This window comes from Capsicum annuum, unplaced genomic scaffold, assembly GCF_002878395.1.
Source record: "Capsicum annuum cultivar UCD-10X-F1 unplaced genomic scaffold, UCD10Xv1.1 ctg77525, whole genome shotgun sequence".
NCBI lineage: Eukaryota > Viridiplantae > Streptophyta > Magnoliopsida > Solanales > Solanaceae > Capsicum > Capsicum annuum.
This window is the reverse complement of record NW_025887930.1, coordinates 42089-55596: the sequence shown is the minus strand read 5'-3', so window position 1 is coordinate 55596 and position 13508 is coordinate 42089. Positions and strand designations below refer to the sequence as shown.

The 13508-nt window shown below is 36.0% G+C and overlaps 1 pseudogene; it reads left to right on the top strand.

The window, feature by feature from the left end:
- The first annotated feature begins 916 nt into the window (after window positions 1–916).
- The window catches only part of LOC124894804, a 44784-nt pseudogene continuing 32192 nt past the window's right edge, over window positions 917–13508 (top strand).

Below are 13508 nucleotides of genomic sequence, written 5' to 3'. Positions count from 1 at the left end.
AAAGCTAGATCATGAGGGGAGAATTTCCCACCACCGGTCCATTCCTCACATCTAGGCCCAATTGTAGGATGGACAATATAACATGGAAGGACCTAGCTCTAATACCATGTAAAGGTATACTACATTCTAATCCATCTTTTTCACATGTCTTTCAGATAGTAAGCTAATAGTACTTACTATGATCACAATATTTCTGCACCACATACTTTTCTTGAACTACAAACAAAATATTTTTTTATTATAAAACAATCCCACCTAGGACAAAGAAACAGCAAAAACACATGCAAACAATTGAGGAATGTGGACTTTCATTCTATGAGAGAAGGCATTGGTATATACAGTTGAAGCCAACTCTTATGATGAGAACTTTCAAGACAGACTCCAACAAACACACTATGGTCACAATTCTTCTGCACCACATACTTGTCTTGCCGTACCTCCAAAAATGGTCATATAATTGGTTCTTTTGTCTTGTCAAAAGGTGGACGGTACATAATCAAGATCCAATAATTAAAAAAAAAAAAAATATTAATCAATGGCGAAGCCAAATATGCTCAAGCATTCATTGGAAAATTACATAAGGCTAGGTGAAAATTCATTTTAAGTATCACAATACTTTTCTTAACATATCTCCAGGATCCAAAGTTGTCATATAATTGGTCCTTTTAACTAGTAACAAGGTGGAAGGTACTTGTCTTACCTTCGCACATTTGTTATCGTATCCTCTTAAATATATTCATATACACTACGAACGCTCACACATAATTCAAGCAACTCAAAAACAGTAGTGAGTTGGATTGAATTTGCTATAACATGGACAAGGTAATTTGTTTTTGTGTAAACAAATTTTTATATATGGATGATAATCAAAATCTCCAAGTCTTACCTATGTTTACTTTTGTTTAATTTCTGCAGACTTCAAACTCGTTACCTTAAAGAAATACAAAAAGGTTGAACCATCAATCAGGAGACATGGAGGCTTCGACAGAAGTACGAAGTTCGGAACTTGACAACTTGAAACAAGATCATTAAGTAGTTATAGTAACGGTTCCATTTCCAGCACAAGGCCATCTCATTCAACTTCTTCAACTTGCCTGTTTAATCTCTTCATCCTATGATCTTCCTGTCTACTATGTTGGTTCAGCCTTACATAACCAACAAGCTCAAGTTCGAGCAAATGCCTTAAATCCTTTAGACATTGCCAAAATCCACTTCCATGACATTCCAATTCCTGAATTTGCCTCGATCACCTCCACCTGTCTTTGATGCCTTGATCAAATTCCCATTACATCATATATAAGACATTACGAGATGCATCTTTTCTTTGGAGCGAGCCCATTGCATCCTTTTTACGCGATATCTCCTTGAAATCCAAACGAGTCATTGTTGTTCATGATCCTTTTATGTCCTTCCATGTTCAGGATGTTTCTTCCTTGCCAAATGCTGAATCCTATATATTTAATTGTGTTTCAGCTTTCAATTCATACTGCTCTTTACACTTATTAAGTGGGATGTCTATCCCTTTCAGAGAAGAATTGCTTAAAAAGCTACCCTCCCTTGAAGGAACAATGCCTGATGAACTCAGGGAAATTATAGATCTTCAGGGTCCATATATGGATATCAGATCAGGTGATATCCATAACACAAGAAAATTAATGAAAGGAGAGTTTCTTGATTTGCTGACACAAGTTGAAAGTAAAAAACAACTGGCAATCGGACCAATTCTGCCTACTAAACTCGATCATATCCCAAATAGGAACAATATATGTGTGGAATGGCTGAACAAACAACTTCCAAGATCAGTTCTGTATATATCTTTTGGAACAACAGCTATATTTTCCGATAGGGAAGTCATGGAGCTCGCGATGTGATTAGAACAAAGCAAACAGAAGTTCATATGGGTGTTAAGAGAAGCCGACAGAGGAGATATCTTTATCTGGGGAAGCTAGAAGATTTTGTAAAGAATGGATCTTGGTCCTAACTCAAGCTCAAGCTCAAGAGGTGAGGATTACCCAAGTCCATATAAGCAAACTATTAGTTCATTCTCCAACTAGTGTAGGATTTTGACCCACTCTAACACCCCCTTCATGCCCAGGGCCCAACTGGCGTGTGGACTGGGAGCCTAATCGGGGATAGACCTGACTCTGATACCATGTATAGAATGGATCTTGGGCCTAAATCAACCTCAAAAGTTAGCTCAAGAGGTGAGGATTACCCAAGTCCATATAAGCAAACTACTAATCCATTCCCCAACAAGTGTGGGATTTTTACCCACTCAAATGGATTTGAGCTGTCAGAAGGGTTTGAGGAAAGGATAAAAGAAGTAGGTTTAGTGGTAAGAGAATGGGCACCAAAACCAGATATCTTATCTCATTCTTCCACAGGCGGGTTCATGAGTCATTGCGGATGGAGAATTCTCGCATAGAGAGTATTACCATGGAGGTACTATCAGTTAGTTGCTTTAGGACTGCAATATCTAGTTTTAGTTTCCTGTATTTTTCTTTTCAGTCATTTTAGGAGGTAGTTACCATGGTGTTCATACCATGACTTCAAAGTAGGTACATGATCTATATCAATTTTTCTTTTTAGGATACTTATGTAACTTCTTCTATAGAATTTTAAATACACTTTAGAAGTTTATCTCTTTGCAATATTCTTCATTTTAGTTTCATATATTCTGCTGCTACTTCTTTTTCTGTATAGCAAAATATACAGTGTCTTCAATGTGTTGTCTGCAATTTTTCCATTTAAAACTAACATTTGGTATCAGAGCTTTCATCTTAAGGGATCTATGGTAGAGTTTGAGAAGTCATAGATTCTGATATGAATTTTCACCAATTGCTCTATCGGTCTTTGATGGAGGAAACTATTAGGTATAGGCAGTATGAATGAAGACGTACTTGGATGCTTTAGATCTATGGAAAGTTGTAGAAGAGGATTATGATATTCCAGCCCTACCAAATAATCCCACCATGGCTCAGATTAAAGCACACAAGGAAAAAAAGACAAGAAAATCAAAGGCCAAGATTTGTCTTTTTGTTGTTGTATCGTCAAAAGTTTTCACACGGATAATGTCTCTAAAAACTGCTAAAGAAGTATGGTATTTCTTAAGGAAGAGTATGTTTGAGATGAGAGGATAAAAGCTATGCAAGTTCTGAACTTAATAAGGGAATTTGAATTGCAAAAAATGAAGGATTCTTAGTGAAGGAGTATTCAGATGGACTTCTTAATATTGCAAATAAGGTGAGTGTTTTATCCTTTTTTCGATTTTGAAGGGTTGAAAAATATTGATTTCGACTTTTTAAACTATTTTGAAACTTTAAAGAAAATTTTGAAACAATTTAAGAAATGATAGTCGCCACTTAATTTTTTAAAAAGAAATTAAGAAAACTTTTAAAATAAAATCCTAAGTCTCAAAATAGAAAAAGACTTAGGCTTTTAAGAATATTCTAGATAAGAGGTTCTCGTTAAAATTTTAGGAAGGTGTTTAAGGCACCTAGAATATCCGCTAACTTGCGGTTATCCGAACTATTTGATAACTACCTTTGACTAACTTTGAAAACGAGAAGCTGATTTCTTGAAAAGAAATTGATTTTGGAAAAAAAGACTTGCATAAAATAAATTTTGGCGACTTAGTAGGGAATTTAACTAAGTCTAAACAAATTAATAACAACTAGCACGTAAAAGGTGAAGGGGAAACTAGAAGACTTAGGCTATTAGGCCCAAATGAATAAACCTATCCTAAGCTAATTTGGGCTTTCAGCCCATCATCACCTGGCCTAATCTAAATATTGGGCATTGGACCCGTAACCTGTCTTAAACTATATTTTTGAGCCCTTTTGGCCTAAAATCTGCTTCGCCTGTATTAGTTTACAACTATGGCTTTGAGACCCAAATAAATGAATAAATGACTAAATAAAAATAAGGTAATAATGAAAATCGAGACTTTTCAAGTCTCTTAACGACATCATTAATGGGTTTTGACCCATTTTTCTTAGTCTTCCATCTTCTTGCACCCGCACGCCAATTGCCATATAATTGACTTTGATTTTAAACTCTGGACTTGAATAAAAAAAGTGGGCCTCATTGGACCAATACAAAATGCAAGAGGAAAGGAGTCCATTTGGACTCGAGACATTTTTTCCATGCAAAGAAAAGATAAAAAATTAATAAACGATCAAGGCATAAAAGTGACATATTTCAAAGCAAAAAAAAAATATCTAGAACTAATATTTGAATGACAATGATAAGCACACTTGCACACGTATAACAAGAATGAGAGTCAACAGATAAAATACAAAGCAAAGACACTCACTTACATGCCTCATGATATATGTTCATATTAAGAATGATAAGGTAAAAGGAAGAAGGTCATATTCAATAAATTAATGCGAGAACAAATACCGTAAGCTTGCGAGAGTAAAGGGATGAGTCAATAAGAAAAATATCCATGACTTCTAAAATTAAACAAACATAGATACTAATCCATCTAACAAGAGAAAATAAAGGCTAACTGTAATACCCTGTATATTTATAAGATCGAAAATGAACCATTGTTCCTACGAAAGAAACCTCCTAGCCTGCGATTCATATTTGAGTACATGACTTACAATGAGTATCCTCGTGAGAAGAGAACTTATGATATGTTAAGCGTGTTCATAAGAGTTACATAGAGTAAGGTAAGCTAAGAGCTTTCAAATCCATAAAGTTTTAGTATTTGATTTCTCAAGGGTCATATTTAAATGAGAATAAATTGATGTATATGTGATATTTTGGCAGGTTTATACCCACCAAATTGTATAGAATTGAATTATCTTTCCAACGATACCAATTTTACAAAGATCCGACACCCGAGAAAGAAGTTATGGCTTTCCAAAGTGGAGTGCGTCGCCTTACATAAGGTGTGAGGCGCACAACCTAACTTATGCCACAAGGTGTATGATGCACACCTTAATGTATGTGATAAGGTATGAGCTTCACAACCTAGATTACACGATAAGGTGTGCATCACTTACCTTATAGCCCAAGTGACGTAAACACTCTATTTTTGGGTCATTTTAAGGGCGAAATGGTCCTTTTCCACCTATATATAAGCTCCCAAACACGGGATTTATCCCCAATTGAAGCAAAATATACTTATTTTTCTCAAAAATCTCTTAAGAACAAGCTAGGTTTCCAATTGGGGGATTCAAATTCAAGAAGTTTCTCCATCAATCTTCGTAGGATCACGAACTAAGGTATGCGTTGTGTTGATTTATGGATTCCTTTCATCTATAAAGCTCAAGAACCCTATTTAAATTATGAATCATGTTATTGTGTTGTGGGTTGTTCAATTTTATGTGATGGTTTTTTTTTGATTCCCAATTTGGGATCTTTATGTGAAATTATGAAACTACGTTAGCATATAAATTGAAATCCATGAATTTGGTGGTTTATGATTTGTGAAATTTGATGATTTCACCTATGCCTTAAGTTGTGCATGTAAGGTATTTTATAAAATGCCTAAAGGTATATAAATTATGACTTATAGCTAAATTGTGATCCAAATGATAAATGCATGCTTTACCCTTACTATCAAAATGACTTCTATGATATTGTTGTGCATTATGAATGTTTGAAGGATTACTTAGGGGACTAGTTGATGTAATATTGGTATTTTGATATGTATTCCCATTTATGTACAAGATTATGATAACCATGTACTTCATGAAATCCCCAACTTATTGTATTATGGATTGTTGATGTTGGTCATGTATTCAAGAAAGTCATGCTTTGTCAGTTTTCTTTTATCGAGTCCTGGGGGTACTTGTACCCAAAAAATATATCTGTGTGCCTAGAGCCAGTGTCATGTTTTCACGATATCCTCAGTTTAGCCATGATTCATAGAACTCAGTCAGTTATGTCACTCAGGAAAGCTCAGTAATTCAGTAATCCCAGTAGTATTCTGTTAGTCAACAGAACTCTCTGAATTTAGTCTAGTCCAGTTCAGTTAATCATGTTCAGTGTCTATTCAGATGGGGGTAGGAATTAGCACCGAGCAAACCCAAGGATGGGGACGCACCTGTTATATGAGGGTGTGATTCTTAGAAGCAATCCTTGTATTCCAGAACTACGTAGCCAGCGTAGGTTGAGACATCATAGCTTGTTATATGAAGGTAGATGAAGTGTCTTAACCTGTTACATAAGGGTTCCCACCGTTCTCATTAGAGTTACCTGTTATATGAGGGTCGCTCACAACTTTTCCTTACCAGTGGCGCGGTATTGACACCCTTCCAATCAGGGCACGGATTGGACTCTAGCTCAGCTATTATGGCATATTTTGGGGTATGTTAGTTAGATATTACTTCGCACAATTTTAGTTATAGAATTAGGACTGTCAGATAGAGTCATACAGTTTCAGTAAAAGAACTCAAATAGTTCTTCAAATTTCAGGACTGTCAGATACAGTCAACTCAGAATAGTACAGGACTCAGATCGTTCCATCAGAAACTAGATTGTCAGACACTGTCGCTCAGAATATTAGTTATATCAGTTATTAGAATTTCCATGTTATCAGTATTTTGACTTAGTAATCTTATTATCATGAATTCGGTTATAGTCTCTTATTCATGCATGAATTCTCACATTCATATTATTCAGTCAGTTAGCATAGTTCATACATGTGAAACCTTTGCATTATCCTACCTCACATGCATACCAGTACATTTTATCATACTGACGCATTTGAGCTATGGCATTTTATACCATAGGTTCAGAAGCACAAGATCCAGAGCATCAATAGCATTCCGATACTCAACAGTCAGAGTCAACAGTGAGTCCTTATCCTTTGAGGACATGATCATTGTTTTATCATTTCTGTACTTAGTTCATTTCAGTAGTTGGAGTTAGTTGGGGACATGTCTCATCAACTCCTTATTTAGACAGTTAGAGGCTTTTCAGACTATTATGTTTAGACAATTTATTTTTGTTATTTTAGGTATTCCATACCCTATTCAGATGTTATGTTTTTATCAGTTATGTTACCACATTAAAGCTTATGGCCTATCATCCTTTATTTCTGCATTTATATACATGTATTATGCAGTATACATGTACAAATATCAGTCATGGGTTAGCTTATGGTCCTTCGGGGTCATGGGCACCGTGTAGCATTTCGAGTACCAGATTTGGGGCGTTACAAACTTAGCATCAAAGCTTAAGGTTCAATAGTATCCTAGAAAGTCTGAAAGTCGCATCTAGTAGAGTCTTGTGCATGGGTGTATTGTGCACCAAACTTATGTGCAGGAGGCTATAAGTTGTTTTAGGAACAATTTTCCTTCTTTCATGTCTCAGATCATGCTATAGAAAGGTTCTTTAGGAAACTCATGAATATTCTTATCATACTTCACTCATGTCAACTCTACCTTACTTTAAAGGTAATAGAAATAGTAAAGCTCAAATTCCTAGGGATAGGTCTTTCACAGATAGTTCCCACAGATAATTATGGGATTGCCCACAGGCTCACAAGTATCCCATCAGTTCCATTATGTTCCAAAGTTGTACATATTTCATTCATGATCATAAGAACTCATCCACAAACCTAAATCTAGATATGTCATCAGACCCTTTCTCAAAATCCTATGATAGCATATGACCTAGAGTTAGATGCATAAACCCAGGAGTTTAGCAGTAGTAGAGTTGGGATAGTATTATACTTATTGAACAAACTATGTATTCATGGGGATAGTTGTACCAAAGTAAATCAATAGGCTTGAACAATGCTAGAAAGAATTTAAGTTTATTAATTGATACTAAGTATGAATGTGGGGATGTGAGTTAGGAGATGTGATATTAGTAGTCTATGAGAAACAGAAGTAGATGGTGTGTTTATTAAGGTAACCATGTGTCGAACAGAGTATAAGCATATAATGATAATTGCAGTTCAGCTCAGAGTTTAGTAAAGTGTTCACAGACTTATGATGATGGCTTAAAGCTAAGGGGGAGATGATAGACCAAGTGACCAAGTTAGGCCCTCAGATTCTAGTAATAGTGCCAGTACATATAGAAAAATAGTTAGGGGAAAACGATTCTAGTTCCCAGCATAAAAAGTTCAGTTCTATTCCCCTCAGTAATACAAATCATGTCCTACAAATACAGAAAACTCCAAACTCAGGTCATATAGCTCATGAATCATGTACATATATCATGCTCTTTAGTATACTCAGCTTTTATGACTCCTGCTGCGCCCCTACTGATCAGTTAAATTCAGACTATGTTATAAATATCCCCATTTTAGACCTCTTGGTGAATCCATGATGTTTATATTCTATTCCTCAGGATTCAGTCAAGTGTCAAAGTTTAGTTAGTATCTATTTATACTTCAGGTCCTCCTGATTCAACCCTTCAGTGAGCTCTCTTTATGAAAACTGTGTAGTGATAAGCAATTTTACGGATGGGAGAGAGTTGATATTACATATTAAGATAAGATTGTTACATACTTATTGTACACGAGGGTGTAGTTATTGATGATAGGCGAAATTACGCGCCTATATCAATATATTTTGCCCATATTTTAGCCTAGTTTCGAGAACTAATTATCTATTTCGTACACTTTTAGTCCTTTTTCCTGTAAATGAGCTAACAAATGTGATTAGGAAAGTTTCAGGTATAAATGATGCAAAATACAGCAATTTATGGCTTACTTGACGCAAAAGAAAGCTCACAAACGAGATGGAAAGGAGCTGGACGCATAAAGGACTAAATCTGCTGCATGGAAAATCTGTCCCGGGCTAAAACAGCATTTCTGAAGACTTTGGGACTTACAGACACAAAGCTGGATTTTTGCCATAATACATTAACCTAGTGCAATTAGGTTATGTGTTTCATCATTCTATTTGGATTATAATTTTGTAACCTTACCCTAGTACAATTGGGTCAAGGATTTCATTAGTATATTAGGATTTGGTTATTTATTTTATTAGTTTAGTAGGAGTAGGATAGGAGTATTATAAATACCCTATCATGTTAGAGATTTTAAAAGAGAAAGAAGGGAGGGAGACATTCTGACAATTCATTCATCTCCTTACAATTAAGACATCTTCCTACAACCCATTCTCAATTCTTCATTCTTCTACTCTTAAATTCCACAACAAGAGAATCGTTACTTGCTACGGAATCACTAAAACCACACGCCAAACACCTACTATTCACGCCATCCACCATGCAAAACGTGATATCCTTCGCATTCATGGGTAACTAAATCTCTTAGTTGGGGTTATGGAAGCCGAATGAGTTACTATCTATAGCTATGAGTTTGTGAGTTCAAGACAAGTATATTGCTTATATCATTATTCTCTTCATCTTAAATCTACATTCTTTGCGGTTCAAACACAAGAACACGCCATTCTAACATCTAACCTGTTCGAGAGAAAGGTTATTTGTCTAGAAAAGAAGACGCATAGACCAACGCCAGTCTAACATCTGACTTGTTCGAGAGAAAAGTTATTTGTCTGGAAAAGAGATAATGTCAAGGTAGTAGGACACCCTTTCCTATTAAAAAGCTAGTGCCGTACCTGGACTAACTTCTTGGAGAATTCGTACCGTTAGTCACGCTTTAAGCTCGAGAGAGTTAAAGTGAAATAGTCCTTGTTTAGGTCGAGAGACGCTTGGATTTACCATCGACTACAATTCTCTATAAGCAATTACATGTCAAGACTCTACACACTCATAGCCAATAGAGACGTATACCTCAGAAGGTGGACATAACCCCAACGCCTCAATTCTCATTGTTTACAACACACGTGACAATCTCTCTTTATTTTGCTATTTTCAGTTCTTACATTCTTGTTTTGGTTACATACTACAATCCCCCCTTTCCTACGAAACTTGCACTAAAAGTCTAGTAATTTCTCTTGCTTGTTGGCCAAGCTATTCTCTGTGGGATCGATACCCAACCCAGGTTGGGTTCTATATTTGCTAACGACCGCTTTACACTCCCACGAGAGCTGTAGATTGAGCGTTATCAGTTATGAAGATAGGATTGAATGTCATATTAGTGTGCAAGTAAATGGCTAGCAAGAGGTAGCATTTAGAAATGGGGAAAGTACAGTGTGAGTGTATATTCAGATCCTTGACTTATGTTAGTCCTCATTACATAACTATCAAAACTCAGTTGATATCTCAGTTATAATTTTAGTATTCAGTACTCAGTGATCAGTGTTCAGTCTTAGAATTAAGTCCTTTGGTATCAGTCTAAACCTCAGTTATCAGTATTCAGTTATCAGGACCCAGCATTTAGTTTCATTATGAGTCCCAGTTACAGCCTTAGTTATAATGTCAGCTTCAGTTAAGTAATCAGGTCAGAAACTCAATTCAGTTTCAGACTTCTTGACCCTAGCGTACAATTGTCAGTTACTCAGTTATTAGTATTTTAGTACCTCAGTTTACAAAATATTTCCAAATCATGTCGTACACTTGGTCCCGCATTCATAAATAATACAGACCTTATGAATCCATGCTCAAGTTACCTCATGTTACTCAGTTAGTTCTTACCTCCTATGCATAATATTCTATAGCCTCAATCCAGCTATTCAGACTAAGTACAGTGCAGTCTTACATGCCTAGTATTTAGCTATAAGTTATCCTGTTAATCAGATAAGTCAAAATATTTATGCACTCGTGCTTATCACCTACGTGAATCTTTTGAGTAGTCTCAATTGCAGTATAGGAGGCTTAGTCACCTCATCTTAAATCATGTTCGTAGACCTCAACTCATCTTACCAAAATTTAGCCAAGTGATGATTTTCTTATCAACTACCTTAATCAGATCACGCTAAGGTTTCCTTACACCCTAAAGCAACTCTATAGAAAGAGTTTTAAATAAAGGCTCCTGTCGATTATAAGTTTATAGCATGAGTTAATCTACAAAGCCAGTAATTCAGTTTAGCAGTCAGATGGATAAGTACGCATGGCTTGGGTTCCCGTCCCTTCCATCCAGATGTACTATCCGAAGTCTCATGAATGTAACCATTCTCAGATAAACCAACTATATAGAAGCAAGCTCATCTTAGTCCATGTATCATGACTCCATTTTAGATTTCAGATAATTAATCACGATTCAGTTCGTAGTTGCCTTGTGCATCGCCCCAGTTTTTCTCAACATCTCAACCAAGTCATCATTCTTCAAGGGACGTAGCGTCCCAAGGGGGAGATACACTATCAACCCCCAAAATTTCATGACATAAGCATCCCATTCTTTCTTCATGTAATGAATCCAGTTCTGAGTAGGGGGTACTCATAAGTTGACCCTCAAGTTTCAATCTCAGTCGTGAGCCATGTATTTAGGGGCTTGGTTCAGTTTATGATATTCAGTTCATGTATCACGTTTCAGACTCTATTATGTTCTCATGTTCCTATTTATGCATGTTCAGTAAAGGATATCGAGTTCGAAATTGGTGACATGTGTATCTAAAGATCTATTCCATGAAGGGAGTGAAGAGAGTTGGCAAGAAGGGAAAACTCAGTCCCTGATATGTTGGTCCCTTCAAAATTTTTTGTTATTTCAGCAAAGTAGCTTATGAGCTCGAATTACCTTTAGATCTAGCCTCAGTTCATCCAGTGTTCTATGTCTCCTTGCTTGATAAGTGCATAGGGGAATCATCAGTTGTAGTCCCTATAGAGGGCATAGATATTCAGAATAACTTCTCTTTCGAAGAGATTTCAGTCAAAATCCTAGACTATCAGATTCACAGACTGAGGAACAAAGAAGTCCCTCTAGTCAAAGTTCTTTGGTGGAACAAGTCCGTTAAGGGAGCTACTTGGAAAGCAGGAGCAGATATACAGACCAAGTATTCTCACCTCTTTTCCGCTAACTCAGACTCAGCTCAAGCTAATAGTTTTGCTTAAGTTTATTCAGTTCCGTGTCTAAATTTGAGTTACAAATTTGGTATCAGTTATCATGTTCAGTTTTGTTACCAACTTGGTATTCAATTTCATGCTTAGAATTCCGTTATAAACTTAGTACTAAGTACCATTCAATCTTCAATTATACATAAACCATTGCATCTTCAGTCATGCATTCATGTATCAGTTTAATCATATAATCATACATAGAAATGCATGAATTCAGCTTATCAGTCGTGTATCAGATATGCATCCTCATTATGAGAAATCCAGTTTATCCGAAATGTCAGTCATGCATTCATGAATCAGTTACCCATACATCAGATAAGCATGTTCAGTATGATATATTCAGACTATCAATCATGTCAATCATGAAATCATGTTTCATTAGTGTATGTATTGTACGTACTTCATTTTATCATCTCTCACCTTTCAGTCAGTCTCATTCGAGGACGAATGTCTCCAAGGGGGAGATATTGTAACACCCTGTATATTTCTAAGATAGAAAATGAACTATTGTTCCTACGTATGAAACCTCCTATCTTGTGATTAATATTTGAGTACATGACTTAAAATAAGTATCCTAGTGAGAATAGAGCTTATGATGTATTAAGCGTGTTCATAAGAGTCACTTAGAGTAAGACAAGCTAAGAGCTTTCGAATCCATCAAGTTTTAGTGTTTGATTTTGTAAGGGTCATCTTTTAACGAGCATAACTTAATGTATATTTGGTAATTTGGTAGGTTTAGACCTACTAAATTGTATAGAATCAAATTATCTTTCCAAGGATACCAATTTTACCAAAATCTGACACCCGAGCAAGAAGTTATGGCTTTGCAAAGTGGAGTGCGTCGCCTAACATAAGGTGTGCGATGGACAACCTAACTTATGCCATAAGGTGTGCGATGTACAACATAATATATGCGATAAGGTGTGCGCCGCATAACCTAGATTATGAGATAAGGTGTGTGCCGTATATCTTATGGCCCAAGTGACGTAAACACTCCATTTTTGGGTCGTTTTAAGGGGAAAATGGTCATTTTCCACCCATATATAAGCTCCCAAACATGGGATTTATCCCCAATTGAAGAAAAATATACTTCTTTTTCTCAAATACCTCTCAAGAACAAGCTAGGATTCCAATTGGGGGATTCAAATTCAAGAAGTTTCTCTGTCAATCTTCGTAGGATCACGAACTAAGGTATGCGTTCTGTTGATTTATGGATTCCTTTCATCCATAAAGCTCAAGAACCCTATTTAAATTATGAATCATGTTATTATGTTGTGGGTTGTTCAAGTTTATGTGATGGTTGTTGTTTGATTCCCAAGTTGGGATCTTTATGTGAAATTATGAAACTACATTAGTATATAAATTGAAATCCATGAATTTGGTGGTTTATGATTTGTGAAATTTGATGATTTCACCTATGCCTTAAGTTGTGCATGTAAGGTGTTTGATAAAATACCTAAAGGGATATAAATTATGCCTTATAGCTAAATTGTGATCCAAATAATAAATGCATGCTTTACCCTTACTAGGAGTGTACAGACGAAACCGTCAAGTCAAACCGAACCAACGAACCAAACCAAACCAAGAAAAAAAACCGACTTATGGTTTGGTTTGGTGTT